Source organism: Anas acuta, chromosome Z, assembly GCF_963932015.1.
Source record: "Anas acuta chromosome Z, bAnaAcu1.1, whole genome shotgun sequence".
Classification (NCBI taxonomy): Eukaryota; Metazoa; Chordata; class Aves; order Anseriformes; family Anatidae; genus Anas; species Anas acuta.
Genome location: NC_089017.1, coordinates 8828847 through 8844031, shown reverse-complemented (window position 1 = coordinate 8844031; position 15185 = coordinate 8828847). Strand labels below are relative to the sequence as shown.

General features: G+C 39.5%; 1 long non-coding RNA gene across 1 annotated transcript in view; it reads right to left on the bottom strand.

The window, feature by feature from the left end:
• Positions 1 to 3988: 3988 nt before the first annotated feature.
• LOC137848302 (uncharacterized) overlaps positions 3989 to 15185 on the bottom strand; it is an 85616-nt gene continuing 74419 nt past the window's right edge. The window contains exons 3-4 of the long non-coding RNA XR_011091264.1: positions 14014 to 14622; positions 3989 to 12444 (exon numbers count right to left, since the gene is read on the bottom strand). This is a non-coding gene — a long non-coding RNA (uncharacterized lncRNA). The remainder of the gene's footprint in view (positions 12445 to 14013; positions 14623 to 15185) is intronic.

Here is a 15185-nt window from a genome sequence, read left to right as displayed (position 1 = left end):
GGCTGAAAGAGTTTTACAAGGATGGCTATGACTGTTACACCAGCATAGCTGTTGACAAAACTGAGCTCTAGAGATGTGAGCTTCCAAATGAAAAGTAACTGTGCAGGGTCAGAACTACTCAGTAAAGCCCAGGTCTTTGGGACCTTCTTGGTATGGAAGTAACTGATACAAATATCCAGAAACAGTATTAATGAAGAGTATGAGCTACCTTATAGACCAGGTATTATTCACCAGCTCATAAGTCCATCAGCCCCATCTGTGCTACAGGAGTGGTTCTGGGCATCAAAAAGGCCACCTCAGAACCTGTTCTTTGTTGCATTGGGTTCTCCATCTTTAGCACAACTAGACTCAAGACAAAACATGCATTGGAAAGTGTAAATAAAAGTATTTGGGTTCTTCACAATCTGTAGCTTACTGCAAGGTCTCTACTGACTGAAAAGTCAAAAAACAGTATTTTAACCCATTATCTTGATCCTACCTGTGTCCCTTTTTCTGACTTTTTTCTTTTTTTTTTTTTCTTTTTTTTTTAATTTTTTTTTAATTGACTATGCTCTATATTCTACTATTTAGATAGTAGAACAAAAAATTCTCTTTTCAGCAAAGGCAATGAAGGGTAGATAGGACCATGTTTGTTTAAAAACATGCACAAACACACCAAAGCAGCTCAAATTACCACTGGATCCTTTTGCTAGCAAGAAGAATGGAAGAAATGAGCTATGGAAAATAATGTTGAATTGGAAAGGGACTATTTTGGTAACTCAGTTGTACTACCATCCAGATAACTATGAGAATGCTGGTAATAGTCACAGAGAATTCTTAAGTCTTGTTTGGTACATGCTCCAATGACTGTGATAGCAGTAAGGAAGAGATTGTTCTAGCACATGTACCTCACCTGCAAAGATGTCACATAACCCTCATTTTTAAAGCTAGTTAAGTTAGATACCTAAATTAATGGTCTGACTATCCAAAGCCATTTCCTTAATACAATTTAACACTCTCCACCTCCATTTGAACAAACAGCTCATCATACTTGGCCATAGTGAGATCTCTAGGTAAAAACTGAACTCTAAAACAAAAAGAAGGGCCTTATTCAATGGGAGCACAGTTCCTCACATTTTTATTTTTTTTTTTTTTAATGCAGCGATACAAATATCTTATTTACTTTGTGGTAGATTATGGATGTGTGACTGCTAGCTACACAGTGCAATGAAAATTAAATCTTCACCCGATGGGCTTAGATGGAACTTGCAGGAAGCAACATAAATAAAATGTATTATTCATTTCTTCCTTGGTTATTTGCTGTTAAGGATATGAGAATTTGCTGTTGAAGTAGCTTATGATTTTGGAGTGCAATAAAAATGAAATCAATAGCCAATATGTCCAACATTTAAAAACAATTCCTTATGCTATAAAACTTTATTTCCTATGGTGTCTTTCATACAAACTATATCCCAATAGGTTATGCATACTGAAAGAATACAATTACAGAGATAAATAATAAATAGGAAAAGAAAAGTGCAATTAAAGGGGTACCAGCAAAAGGAAAAACATAACTAACACGCTATAGAGCAAATGTTTCTCTTGCTTAGCTTTGTAAAAGGATATTGGTGCATAATGATTAACTTGGTGGAATCCTGTTGGAAGTTGTAAAAACCCTGACATACAGCATTTTCAAAGGCTACAATCAGCAGCAGTTTATCAACTGCTGCACTAGGGGATATGCTAATGTTTAAAGGGCATCAAATCAGGCCCATAAAAGCTAATGGAATTCTTCCCACTGCTTTCACAGTGTATTGGATCAGGCTTGAGTGTACTTATTAAACCAACAATATTCATCTTTTTTTTTTTTTATCTATATCTCTACATCAAAAGAACAAAACCCCAACAGGCCTTTTTCAACAATGGCAACAAATCACCAAAGGAACAGAAAAACTCTTTTAACTCTGGAAACTTAATGTTTTCCTAGCACTTTTTACTCAGGTGTCATTTTGTGAAGAAAATACATTTATACATTTGCAATCTGCAAAACAAACTCTGGAGAAAAAAAAAAAAAAAAAAAAAAAAAAAACTATTAGGTTCTTCTGAAATGCAAAATGCAGTAGTTGAGCAGTAGTAATTGACACAGTACTTCTATTAAGCATTTTTTTTTCTGATACAGAAGTTCAGGACCTCCACATAAGATGGGAAAAGAACAGTCTGTAACGGTAGAAAATAATAAACAAAATACCTGAATAGAGAACAGAATGTAGAATAAGAACCAGTGGTAAAATCACTGTCCTTAAGCTAACCTACTCTTGCTTTAAAATCTACTTTACAAAGGCATGGGGTAGATTTGGTGTCTATCTGACAGAATAGATATGTTTACAGGTACTTAAAATTACAACAGTAGAGCCCCAATTCTTCTTAAATATGTTATGCTGGTGAGGGGTCTGGAGAACAAGTCTTATGAGGAGAGGCTGAGGGAGCTGGGATTGTTCAGCCTAGAGAAGAGGAGGCTCAGTGGCAACTTTATCGCACTCTATAGGTACCTTAAAGGAGGCTGTAGTGAGGTAGGGGTTGGTCCATTCTCCCACGTGCCTGGTGACAGGATGAGGGGAAATGGTCTAAAGTTGCGCCAGGGGGGTTTAGGTTGGTTATTAGGAAAAACTTCTTTACTGAAAGGGTTATTAGGCATTGGAATGGGCTGCCCAGGGAACTGGTTGAGTCACCATCCCTGGAGGTCTTCAAAAGATGTTTAGATGTTGACCTTAGTGATATGGTTTAGTGGAGGACTGGTTAGTGGTAGATCAGAGGTTGGACTCGGTGATCTTGGAGGTCTCTTCCAACTTAGATGGTTCTGTGATTCTGTGATTCACAGATAATCAGCAATGGTTTTCAAACATCTGTGAATGTAGTAATTTAGGAAAATATTTAAGAAAGATGCAAGAACGTGAATCCAAAAATTGAAAATAAAGACACAAAAGTATAAAATAATTGACAGCATTATGGATGATCAAGAGAATAGAGAGTGCAAACTAAACACTTTAAGAAAATCAATAAGAGAATGATTTCTGTGTATGGTTATATTGCCATGGAAAAAATGAGGGAGAGAATAAAAGCTATTTTAAATAAAGGGCAGGGCTAATATAAAAAATAAATAAATAAATAAAAAGGTTGCAAACAGGGTCAGAGCAAATTTAATGTGAAACTGAAGAGAACATTAGTAATCAACAAAGGAGTAAAATGTCTGAGCAAGTCCTCCAACAGGACATGAGGCAAGAATAGTGTCAAAATACAGCTGGACTGAGATTAAGTGAGATAGTGTCCCACAGGAATCCTACTGAGTGGGGAAGCCCCTTCCAGACATTATCCCACCTTCCCAAAGTGCTTCTGAACACATCAGCTCACTCAGGTATCTTCAAAACCTTCAAAACTTCTAGACAGTAGTCTTTCCATTCCTGTCTCAAATATCTTTCACAAGCTCTTTTCTTCACACACTTTTCTACATTTCCTTCTGCCTTCTCAGATTTTGCTCCTTTCTAACTTGAAGGTCAGTATCTAAACCACTTTCTCAACAGTTTTCTTGCCACTACATGGTAAATCTCCCCTCAGTACATATTGTATTGTTACAGTCTCTGATGTTTCTTTCACCCCAGGCCTGCTAGAAATCCTCCCCTGAGATATGGCATAAGCAAAAATACGAAGTCAAAGAACTCCAGATTTTTGGCAGCAGCTGCTGAGAACAAGTTGAAAATATGTGTGGATTTTCATTCTCCAGAGGGAAGACAACCTTGTGATGGCCCTGGAAAAAGCAAGGAGCACTAAAAATCTTGTAACCAACAGCAAGGATGGAAAGCTGTTAGTCTAGTTTATTTTAAAGCTGTGAAACACATACAAGTTATTGGACAGATATTTTGGATTATCTGGATTTATCTGGTTACGTGGGCTTACACAGACACCATCACCACTGGGGAAAAATAAATAAATAAATAAATAAATAAATAAATAAATAAATAAATAAATAAATATTATTTCAGATAAAGATACAATAGAGCAGATAACTCTCTTCACCTGAACTTTACCAAAAGCTCTACCAGGCAGGGCTGTGAAAATACAGAGATTTCGTCTTCCACCTAAGGAATAAATAGGAATAAATACTACTTTAAATATTTTTCATATTATTTTCTCAAGCTCAAGTTGAACAGATACTTGGAGAGAAAATCATCAAAAGTTTTGAACATAAAGCTTTCTTCCTAGTAATCTAAATTTGGTTTCCAGGCTCTCTATTCTGTATTGTTCTATAAACTTGTACCATGTAGATAACACCGATAGTTCTTAAAGTTTGTGACCCTGTAGACCACATACATTTACCTTATTCCTAGGCCTTAATATTGGTTCTGGTTGTCTATAGAAAGACATACATGGAAAGGCATAATGAGGTCTAGTGTCTATATAAAGCTGGACAAATTCAATGTGGAGAAGAACATACATTTTAACAATGAAGGTAATCAGTTACCAGAACAACACATAAATGATCACAATGGATTTGCACTTACCACTGAAGATTGGGTATCTTCCTAGAAACTATGGCACAACTCAAGCAGAAAAAAGGTTTTATCCAGGGAAGTGAGTGAATTGTTTATGTCATCCCATCTGGCATTAACCCTTTTGAATCCATTTCAGTATGTTTTGTTATTACTTTGGCAGCAGCACCCTCAACTTAGCCAGCACTGAAAAGGCACTGCTGCACAAGCATCCCATATTCTTTGTTCCTCCAGGTTGAAAATTGACCAGAATGGTCCCCAACATGCTGCACCCAGATGTGGCTCTCATCCTGTGCTTGCACTCCATGGACATAATCCAAGTGTTCCCACTTTTTGCACCAAACTGCTATGTCCTACCTTTAAATGTTCCTAAATTTGTTGTGTGAGAAAAGGCTTTACTCTGTGGCAGGTTTCTATGGTAAGCAATCTTTTATCTTTAAAATTAGAAACTAAGACATGAATTCCTTGGTCTATATAGTTAGCTGATTTTATTTTACAGGGACCAAGTCAAAGACCTCCACATCTTATGCTTGGCTGTGGGATATTCTGCACAAGCAAAGGTCACAGAGCCTCAAACAAACAGCAGAACACCCCAACTCTATCTCCCAGGCTGTCCAGACAACATGACATTACTTCACCACCATGTCTAGCCATACTGAGGCAAAATCTGAACTTGTGAGATGCAAAACTTTCTGTTTATATGTCTTTCATGCAAAATCAATCAATCAATCAAGTAAGAAATTTAATTTTTCTTTTGAGATGGTGATGATGATTAATCATTAGAACAAAACACTTCTGGCCAAACAAGCACTCCACTCAACAGATCTAGAGGACTTTCCAAATAGGTCCATTACCAATTGGATGGCTGTAACTCTGGTCTGTATTGCAGAGGAGAACAAATTAAATGTTTTTGTGGCCATCTGCCATATTACTGGGGGGGGGGGGGGGGAGGGGGGGAGGGTTGGGGGAGGGAAGCAATTTCTAGAGAAGCATTGCTGCTGTAAAGCTAAATTAATCAAAAACCAAAAACAGAACCAAAACCCCTTTAACTGCAAATACAACTTACCAACTTTCAGGGCAGGGGCTCCCAAAATTTTCTGCCTGGGTACCATAGAAAGAGAATTCCAGGACACTATGGTAATTATAAAGTCAGTAATTGTGACGGCTTTTATCTTGTGCATCCAGCACTGACATCTCTTCTGAAGCAGAATCAGCAGTTCTTGGCTATCAGTGAAAAAGGTAATGAGCAGATCACTCCACTTCAAGCAGGGTAGCTTGCAAGTAAGGAGGACATTTATATTAGATCGTATATACGTTTAGAGAGAAGAATTGAAAGTCTGAAAGCAAAAGGCTTCCATACAAAGACAACCCTCCAAAACAAACAAACAACAACAACAACAAAAACATCATTTAAAATAACATGTTGTGACTGACTGTGAAAAGAATCCCAGCACTGAATTGCATTACAGCCTGAGAAGCGCCAGTTCCTAATCTGTTTTGTTCAGTAATATCCACTGTGGCCCAGTGAGACATTGATAATCTGCTTGAATTGGATCCTTGAAGAAATTCCAGCTTCTAACACTAAATTCTAATGAAATCCAGATTGATAAATAAATATTAAGCATACTATGTGGTACTATCCCAAATATCAGCACATACATGAAAAAAAATGAAAAAAAAAAAAAAAGGGCATTAATATTTAATAAAATTCTTCATTGATGAGACAATTATTAAAGCTTTGTATCTGAAAGAAGTGCAAATTGAGCAGCATGACTGCAATTCCGGGCTTTGTGTGACATCTAGTGGGAAAAAAAGGCTATTGTCATGGATATTCGGTCACTGATATACACTAATACAAGAAAAAATAACCAGGAGATAATACCAATGATACATTCCTTCTGCAAGCTATAATCTTGTCTATTGTTACACGATGTTGTTACCCAGATGTCTGCATGGGCTGACAATTTCAGCATGTTAGTGGGATCTTTCATAGCCCATGCTCTGAGCTCACCTTTTCCTTGTTACCATTGCTACCTCTTTTTGCCACAAGGATGTCAGTATGCTATTGTAGGTCACACTGTGGATCTGCCCCACTCAGCATCTCCAACAACAGCCCCTGAAGAGTTACAGGCCTTCCCACAGTACTTTCCCTGCCTCTAGCAGATTCTGGCTCAGAAACACCGATGGCAAAGATGTTACTTTGTGTCAAACAGCTCTTGAAGATTTTATAAGTTATTTAGTAAAATATTATTGTTACGAAAAATTTTCATTTTCTTCTATTCCAGTATTTTATCATATGCTTGAATCCACACTAACTTTCAGCATTCAGAACTACCTCCTCTCAATTTCAAATCTGACACTACCTTCCTTGATTCATTAATGTCTCCCAGTTCTGGTATTATCATGAAAAAAAGTGGACCATCTCCTTGTATACCTTCTCTGTACTTCTCATGGTTTTATAGTCATCTCATTCCTCTCCCTCTCTAAAGTATCTACATTTGCAGGCAGCACAGTAGTTGTCTGGGTAGTTCAACCTTGTACAGATGTTGTTGCAAATCCTTGGTCATCTTTGCTGCCCTTTGAAATACTTTATTTTTGTTCTTTTAACTCTTTTCAGTGACAGAAGTTCTGAACTGGAAACAGTGGTTAGGATACAGCTCAGGTTTCTGTAGTAGCATAACAGTTATTTCCTTTTTTGAATAATTTTTCTTTCCTTGTAATTCTTACTATTCTATGCATAATTGACTCTAGAAAGTGAGCTGACATTTTTACAGAAAGGTGATGAATCTCTTTCCTGAGAGTTAATAACTGCTACTAATTCCATCACTGTGCCCGTATTTTTTGCCTTCTTTTTTCCATATATGCATCATTTCATGTTTGGCAGCACTGGATTTCATTAGGTATTGTACCCTCCAGCATGAGATCCTCCTGCAAGGCAAGTATTCCTCCATAGCTGTTTCTAGTTTCAAATGCCCTTTGTAATTTATTATCACAAGCAGACTTTGTAACCCCCTTCTCATTCCCTTCTTCTACAACATTTGAGTATGTCAAAATATACAGGGCCTAGGGCAGATCCTCAGAGGACTCCAGTGGTGACTTCCCTAAACTAAAAACTGACTTTTATTCCTACTCTTTGTTTCTACCTATAGTCAGTTATTAATCTATGAAGAAACTTTAATTTGTTCTGTCACAGATTGGGGTTTTCTAGGGCACTTCTATGAGAAACCTTGTGAAAAGTATTCTGGAAATCAGCAGGAATTTAACATGATCACATTACCAAGAGCTTCTTCAAAGAGTTCCAACACATTCCTGAAGCATTATTTAGTTTTTGTAAAGTTATGCCTATCCTTCTCTGCACACACATCCTTTATACACATAATTCTCTTCTCTTTAAATGCAGCTCCTACGAATTTTTAAAGTAAGACTTACTAAGACTTACTTGTCTGTTGTTCCTCAGCTCCTGTGCCAGCAAAGTATGACCTGCTAATGTATTTCCCAAATAGGAGATATACATATCTCATGAAGGGTTAATTACGCACTTCCCAAGGATGTGCAAACATAAACCTCAATTTTGTTCCACTGAAAAAGTTAACCAATTAAAGGTTAAAACAATTTTAAATGAACATGAAAAGAATAATGAAGATGAAAAACTTCTGTCTTTACAGCACAATTCTTGTGAACCAGAAATAACAAAAAGGCCATTTTGCAGTGAGCTGCCTGTGCTGTCTGTTCTGTCATAATCTTTTATATTGTCCCCTATCCATAGCAGTTGCCCCAGGCAAGAGAAAAGCCACCTTTGGGAGACATAACAAGCTAAGAACACTGACAAAGACAAAGGGCTTTTACAGCTGGTATCCAGGCTACATTTATGAAAGGTAATCCTAACTGAATACATATTTGATGTACATAATCTCTCATCCCATTAAGGCTCCCAGTACTTGTCTCTTAGAAATAACTTGTCATCAAATTCATGGTCACTGGGAACAACCCTACCTAGGGACAGGAACTTTTCCCCTGATTTCTGTGAACTCATGAAAAGCACCTCAGGTTAAACACAGGTAAATGAGAACAAGGTAATATGAGAGACACCTGCTCCCATTTTTGACCTTACATAATTCTTCTTTCAGTCTTGTATATCCCACTTCTCCTGTCCCTAAAGCTGTCTTCAAACACAATTCATAGAATCATAGAATCATAAAGAATCATTTCTCCCCTTCAGTCATCCTCAAGCAAGTATCTCTGTGGATGACTGTCCTATGGTCTAGCATAGCATTCTAGAATATTTCACAGAATCATAGAATCATTAAGGTTAGAAAAGACCTCCAAGATCATCTGGTCCAACCATTACCCTACTACCAATGTCGACCAGATCCAAATTTCCTTAAACACCCCCAGAGACTGTGACTCCACCACCTCCCTGGGCAACCTGTTCCAATGTCTGACTGCTCTTCCTGAGAAGAAATGTCTCCTCATTTCCAACCTGAACCTCCCCTGGTGCAACTTGAGGCCATTCCCTCTTGTCCCATCACTAGTTATCTCCAAGAAGAGGCTGACCTCCACCTCCCCACACTTTCCTTTCAGGCAGTTGTAGAAAGCAACAAGGTCTCCCCTGAGACTCCTCTTCTCCAGGCTAAGCAACCCCAGTTCCCTCAGCCACTCCAATTAGGACTCGTGTTCCAGGCCCTTCACTAGCTTCTCTCGACACACTCCAGGGCCTCGAGATCTTTCTGGTAGTGAGAGGCCCAAAACTGAACTGAAGTAATTGAGGTGCGGCCTCACTAGAGCAGAGTACAGGGGAATGATCACCTCGCTGGCTGCACTGTTCCTGATCCAAGCCAGGATGCCGTTGGCCTTCTTGGCCACCTGGGCACACTGCCTGCTCATGTTCAGGTGAGCATCAACCAACACCCCCAGAGACTTTTCCTCTGCACAGCTTTCCAGACACCCTGCCCCAAGTCTGTAACATTGCACGGGGTTGTTGTGACCAAAGTGCAGGACCCATCACTTAGCCATGTTGAACCTCATCCCATTGGCCTCTGCTTATCTTCCAGCCTGTCTAGGTCCCTCTGCAGGGCCTTCCTACCCTCTGGCAGATCAACACTTCTCCCCAACTTGGTGTTACCTGCAGACTTACTGAGGGTACATTCAATTCCTTCATCCAAATCATCAGTAAAGATATTAAAGAGGATGGGCCCCAATACCAACCCCTGCGGAACACCATTCCGTTCACCATCTCTCTCTGGTCCCAGCCATCCAGACAGTTTTTAACCCAGACAAGAGTGTATCTGTCCAAAACATGGGCTGACAGCTTCTCTGGGAGAATACTGGGGGAGACCATGTCCACGGCCTTGCTGAAGTCTAGGCAGACTACATCAACAGCCTTTCCCTCATCCACCAGGTGGGTAACCGGGTCATAGAAGGAGATGAGGTTGGTGAGGCGGGACTTGCATTCAGGCTAACAGTCTGACAGGCTCCTCAAGTCCTCCTTATGACCCTTTTTTTAGGTGGGTGTCACATTGGTAAGTCTCCAGTCATCTGGGAAGTCTCTAGATGACCATGGCAATTGATAGGTGATGGAAAGTGGCCAAGCAGCTCCTTTTAAAACCAGCTCAAACTTCACTTCTGCAAATTCTTGAGTTCCCCGGGGTAACGCATCATAACATCATAGAATATCCTGAGCTGGAAGGGACTCCTGAGGATCACTGAATCCAAATCCTGGATCCACACAGAGTAACCTAAGAGTTAAACTGCATATTAAGGAGCATTGTCCAAATGCTTGTTCAATATTGACAGGCTTGGGACCATATTTGTGTGCCCTTGTGAAACAGCTAGTAACTGGAGATAGAGCCCTTAATTTTGTGTAATTCAAGTAAATGCAAACAAACAATTTATTCCTTCATTACTGAACATGTCCTACAAAGAACTTCCACCCAACTTAACAGTGAAACACACATGCACATGAAACAGTAGTTTACCTGATAGTTTTAATTATCATTGCACTACTGAGGTTCATTAAGAAATACTGATACTTTAAAATTAATAAAGAACACTGCCTGAAGGATCACTTTTGTACCATGCTTTGAAGTTTAACAACATCTGGCTTTGGTGGACTCATCCCAGATAAATTCTGGGATGGTTAACAGAGGCTACACTGCCTCCAGTTGTGACAAGTATTCATTTTTAGACAGCTAGCAGCTGCAGAAGGGAATAAAATGTTATATCTGCCTTCTTGCCACTAGTCACAAAAAAAATAAAAATAAATAAAAAAATTGGCCGCGAGATGTATTCAAGTAGTTAATGGAGCACTGCTTGTAACAAGAAGAGACATAAGAGGTTTTTTAATGCTAGAAGCTAGCCATGCTACTGCTATGGAAGGGGAATTCAGAACATGCCCTCATACATCAAATCCCTGCTATGTTGTTTATGAGCAGCAATTTGAGATCAGGACTGGATTTGTAGAGGTATGTGAATTGTAAACAGTTTGCAGAAATGGCAACCAAGATTCCAACATGCTTACTGTAGGCCTGGAGAGGTTTGCGAGGCATTATTGTTCTTTAAACTTAATTACCAGGTACAGTTAAATCCTAGGCCAGATTTTTATCTTATACCATGCAAGGAAGGCTGAATTTGATCTTTTGAAGGTATGTCAGTCAGTTGCTGGGAATATCACATGCATGGTCAGCATAGGATATGCCCACTTATGCTATTTCAACACTGCTAAAGGAATCCTTCTAATATTTTATGTTCAACTCTGAGATGAATTCAAATAACTACAGCAAGGTCCTTTCTTATCGTACTGTGCAGAGGGCATTTCAAGCTAACAAAGCTTCAGCAAGAATGGAAAAGAACAGCTCTCTTACAGTGGCTTGGAAGAAACAGAAGTAGAATCATAGAATCACAGAAGTGGTTCTGTGCACTACTAAGATATCAAAACTTGTAACCTGTTGAGGTTTATGATTTGGATGAGCAACAAGGCCTGGCTGTTTAATAAGATCACTTCAATCACAGCAAGTGCAGGAGTTCAGGCTTGCAGTTCATTGAAAGACCTTTAAGGAAAACAGGACTGTTGCCAATGGCTTTAAGTCACAAGTGAAAGGACCCATATATCAGAAAAGGCTGAAAACTTCCGTGTTGACTTATTGCCAGACAAAGAAGCCCAGGAGCAAATATCCCAATCGAGGTCAACATTTCCAGTGTTCAATGTGTGAAATTTTGGCTCAATGCAAACCTGCAGCAATTTCTAAAGATACGAGCTGCCTAAGAAATTCAAACCAGCATTCAGAATTTGGGTTGCACTGAGTACAGCTTTGATCAGAGGCTCTTAGCACTTCCCGCCTTTGTAAAAATCTACACAAGTGTATGTGGCAAGAATATTCAGTCAATAAATAGGGATTTGTAGGTTTAAAATAGCATCAGCTGAAATAGTAGGCTCACATCATGTAAACGTTTTTGCACTTTAAATTCTGATGTCAGGCATTTGGCCCCTAACACAGCCAACATTTTTTCATGGCGCTTATATAACGCAGGGTAAGTACTGGACTTAACGAAGAAGCCTAAAATGAGTTTGACAACCAAAAACCATTACACTGAAGCTGCTGACAGAGACCTGCAAGCAGCTCTGCACCCACCCATGGTTATGATGGGGGGGCCTAAGGCTCTGAGCCCTCGAGCCAGAGGGCAGCAGAGCTTCGAGGCTGTCTGCCGGTTGCAAGCCGTGCCTGGAGGCAGCCCACGGCCGAGTCGGGGCCGTGCCCCGCCGGCCGCCAGAGGGTGCCGCTGGCCCGCGGTCCCCGCCGGGGCTGGACGGGTCCCCGGCCGGCCGGGCTCATTCGTCCTGCAGCGAGGAATAGTCCCCAAATCCCGCTTCCTGAGCACGTTTTCCTCCTGTTTGTGCCGTTTTCAAAAGCTGGAGCGGGTCACTCTGAAAGACGGAAGGTTAAATGAGGTGGGAGACATAGAAAAAAAAAAAAAAACATATATACATGTATATATATATATATATATACACAGAATGAGAAGGGTGGAAAGGTAGACACTGCACAACATAGATAAAAGAGCAAAAAGTCAGAGCAGTGACGGAGGGGTGCCCAAGCATGACAACAGGTCTGAGTTTAGCCTAAACTGCTGTTTTCTCATCTCTCATTAAAAGTAGAGACACACTAGTAGAAAACCAGAGCAGTTTTATTATGGAATGTTTTAAGATGTCTGCTTTCAGCTATTTCTATCTTACAAAAATATTACTCTTTGTTCTCATTTTTCTTACATTCATTAGAGGGGATTTTTTCCTAGGAATCTGATGAATTGCTGCTGACTGTTTGATGAGAGCACTTCAGATATTTTACATAGGACTGAATAATTTCAAGATGGTTTGGGGTTTGATTTCCCGTTGGTTGAAATTCTCATATTACCGACACGGACTGTATTTTCATTATAACTTGTTCAGAAGGAATGGAATTGTTCCAAATTAAAATGAGTTTATTCAGAAAAAAAAAAAAAAAAAAAAAAAAAAAAAAAAAAAAAAATCAGGTTCTTTAAGCTAGAAAAATAGTATTATGAGTAGGATTTTGTGTGTTCTGTTTTTCTGCTTACAGAAGGATCTTATGGGTCACAGAATTATGCCCTCCATGATCCAACTTTTTTTATATGTAACCCTTGCTGTTCTCAGGAACAGATACTGGAGTTCACAGCTGAGTAATGCAAAGATACCTTCTAAAGATCTTAAGGGCTTTTACCAACAAATGAACTTAGAAGGCAGTTCTCAAAGGTGATAATTGTCCTATTTAATTCAACAGGATCAGTCTGAAATCAGCTGTCAATACCTAACTTCATGAACTAATTTCAGTGATAGTTGTTTTAGAAGAAATAGTCAGCAATTCTGCTTACCTGGCAGTACCTGAAGTGCCAGCAGCACTGCCTGCCAAAAAGCATCCAACTCCACCTCTCTGGCTTTAATGCTTAGTTATTTGTTTCTAACACAAAGATACCTGGGCTTACTACTACGATCATATCAGTCTGGTGAAACATTGTGGAGAAGCCAACTTAAAGGTAGTATTACCACTGAGGATACAGTTCAGAAAAGTATTTTGCTTAGGTTATGCTTAATTTGAAAGCTTGCATGTAATCTTAAAATCTCACAAATCTCACAGTAGTTTATCGTATAGTTAACTGCTTCCTAAACCTGTTTTTAATTTAAAATCTCTGAAACACTTTTTTTTTTTTTTTTTAATAGATTGAGGCTGTAATAAAGACTGAAAGGACCATAGAAGCACAGTCCTAAATATATCAGGAATGTCAATAATGCATTATGTTAATACTGGCTTTCACAAATATTTGTGGTACCCATGCAGTTGAAGTCCCTTTGAACAGAGCACAGAAGAAACACCGGATACAGCCTCTGCATGCAGTGTCTTTCTCAGCCATGCTGCCCACTTCTGTCAGTCTCAATTTTTTCAAATGCCAATTAACAGGTGTGAGAAATGCTACTTCTTACCCAGAGACTGATGTCTGCAAAACAGCAATACTATCTTGGCAATCCAGTCCGTAGCATAAATATCATGGTGTTTGAGCCCTTGGGGCCTGTGGAGTTTACAACTATGCTGTCAAGATCGCTTCGTTGGGATAGTCCTTGAAGTCCTGCCAAGACGTAGGGGACTCCGGTGCTTTTATGTGCTCCCAAACACAGCTCTGGCTCCAGGAGTCAACACTCTCGTCAGGCTGAGTGATGGTGTGAATCTCAACCCGCGAGCTGAGATTCCAGCAGGGAGTGTGACAGTGCATGCTTGCATGATGATGCCAAAGAAGCAGGTGACACTGGCTGATAGCTGCAAGGAATAGTAACTGGATGGCTTCTTGTTACATATCCTCAGAACTTCACAGGATGGAATTAGAGAGAGAGGAACAGTTATAAAATGAGGTTACAAAATCCGGATGTCCTGATCAATTCGAGACAGTTGTAAGGTACCTAACACTGCATGCACAGGCAAGAACAACATTCAGCACTGGGTCAGGATCTGTTTGCATCATATTTTGACTAATCCAAGGATTAATCACATTGCAAGTCAATGAGCTGTTACGCTCTTCCAGGCACTCTAGAGACTGCCTGCAGAGAGAAAAGAAGGGTTTGGCACATCAAAATGGTGATACGAAGAAGTGCAGAGCAAGTATGTTTTCCTTGTAACAAAAACCTACACAGAAATAAAGTATTTCAACACAGCTTGGAAAGAAAAACAAGAGTTAAAAGGGCAAAGTTTATCTCGGACACATCACAAAAAAATCAGGAGAGTTGCATCAGTTCCAAATTTGGCCCTCCACATCTATAATAAATGGAGAGCAAAGGCAGCAGTTTGGAATCTGAAGTGCTTCATTTCTGGAAGTTCTCAGGAATCACGAAAGCCTTCAAAATTAACACCACTCTTGCAAAACATGACAGGTTTCTGTGCATTATGTGTATTTCCGCTGCTGTTAAGACATGAATACTGAGATAGCAGCAGATCTGCTTCTCACCTGGGCCAGAATTAAAAGAGAGATCTAATCAGAGCATTTAAATGCCAGCGTATGTTCTGCATTTTGTAGTTATCCTCATATGTACTCCCTACCACAAGTAAATAAAAGAAAACCTTTTTGCTTAACCATGGAAGCTTTGTTGAACGTCGAGCAATTTTG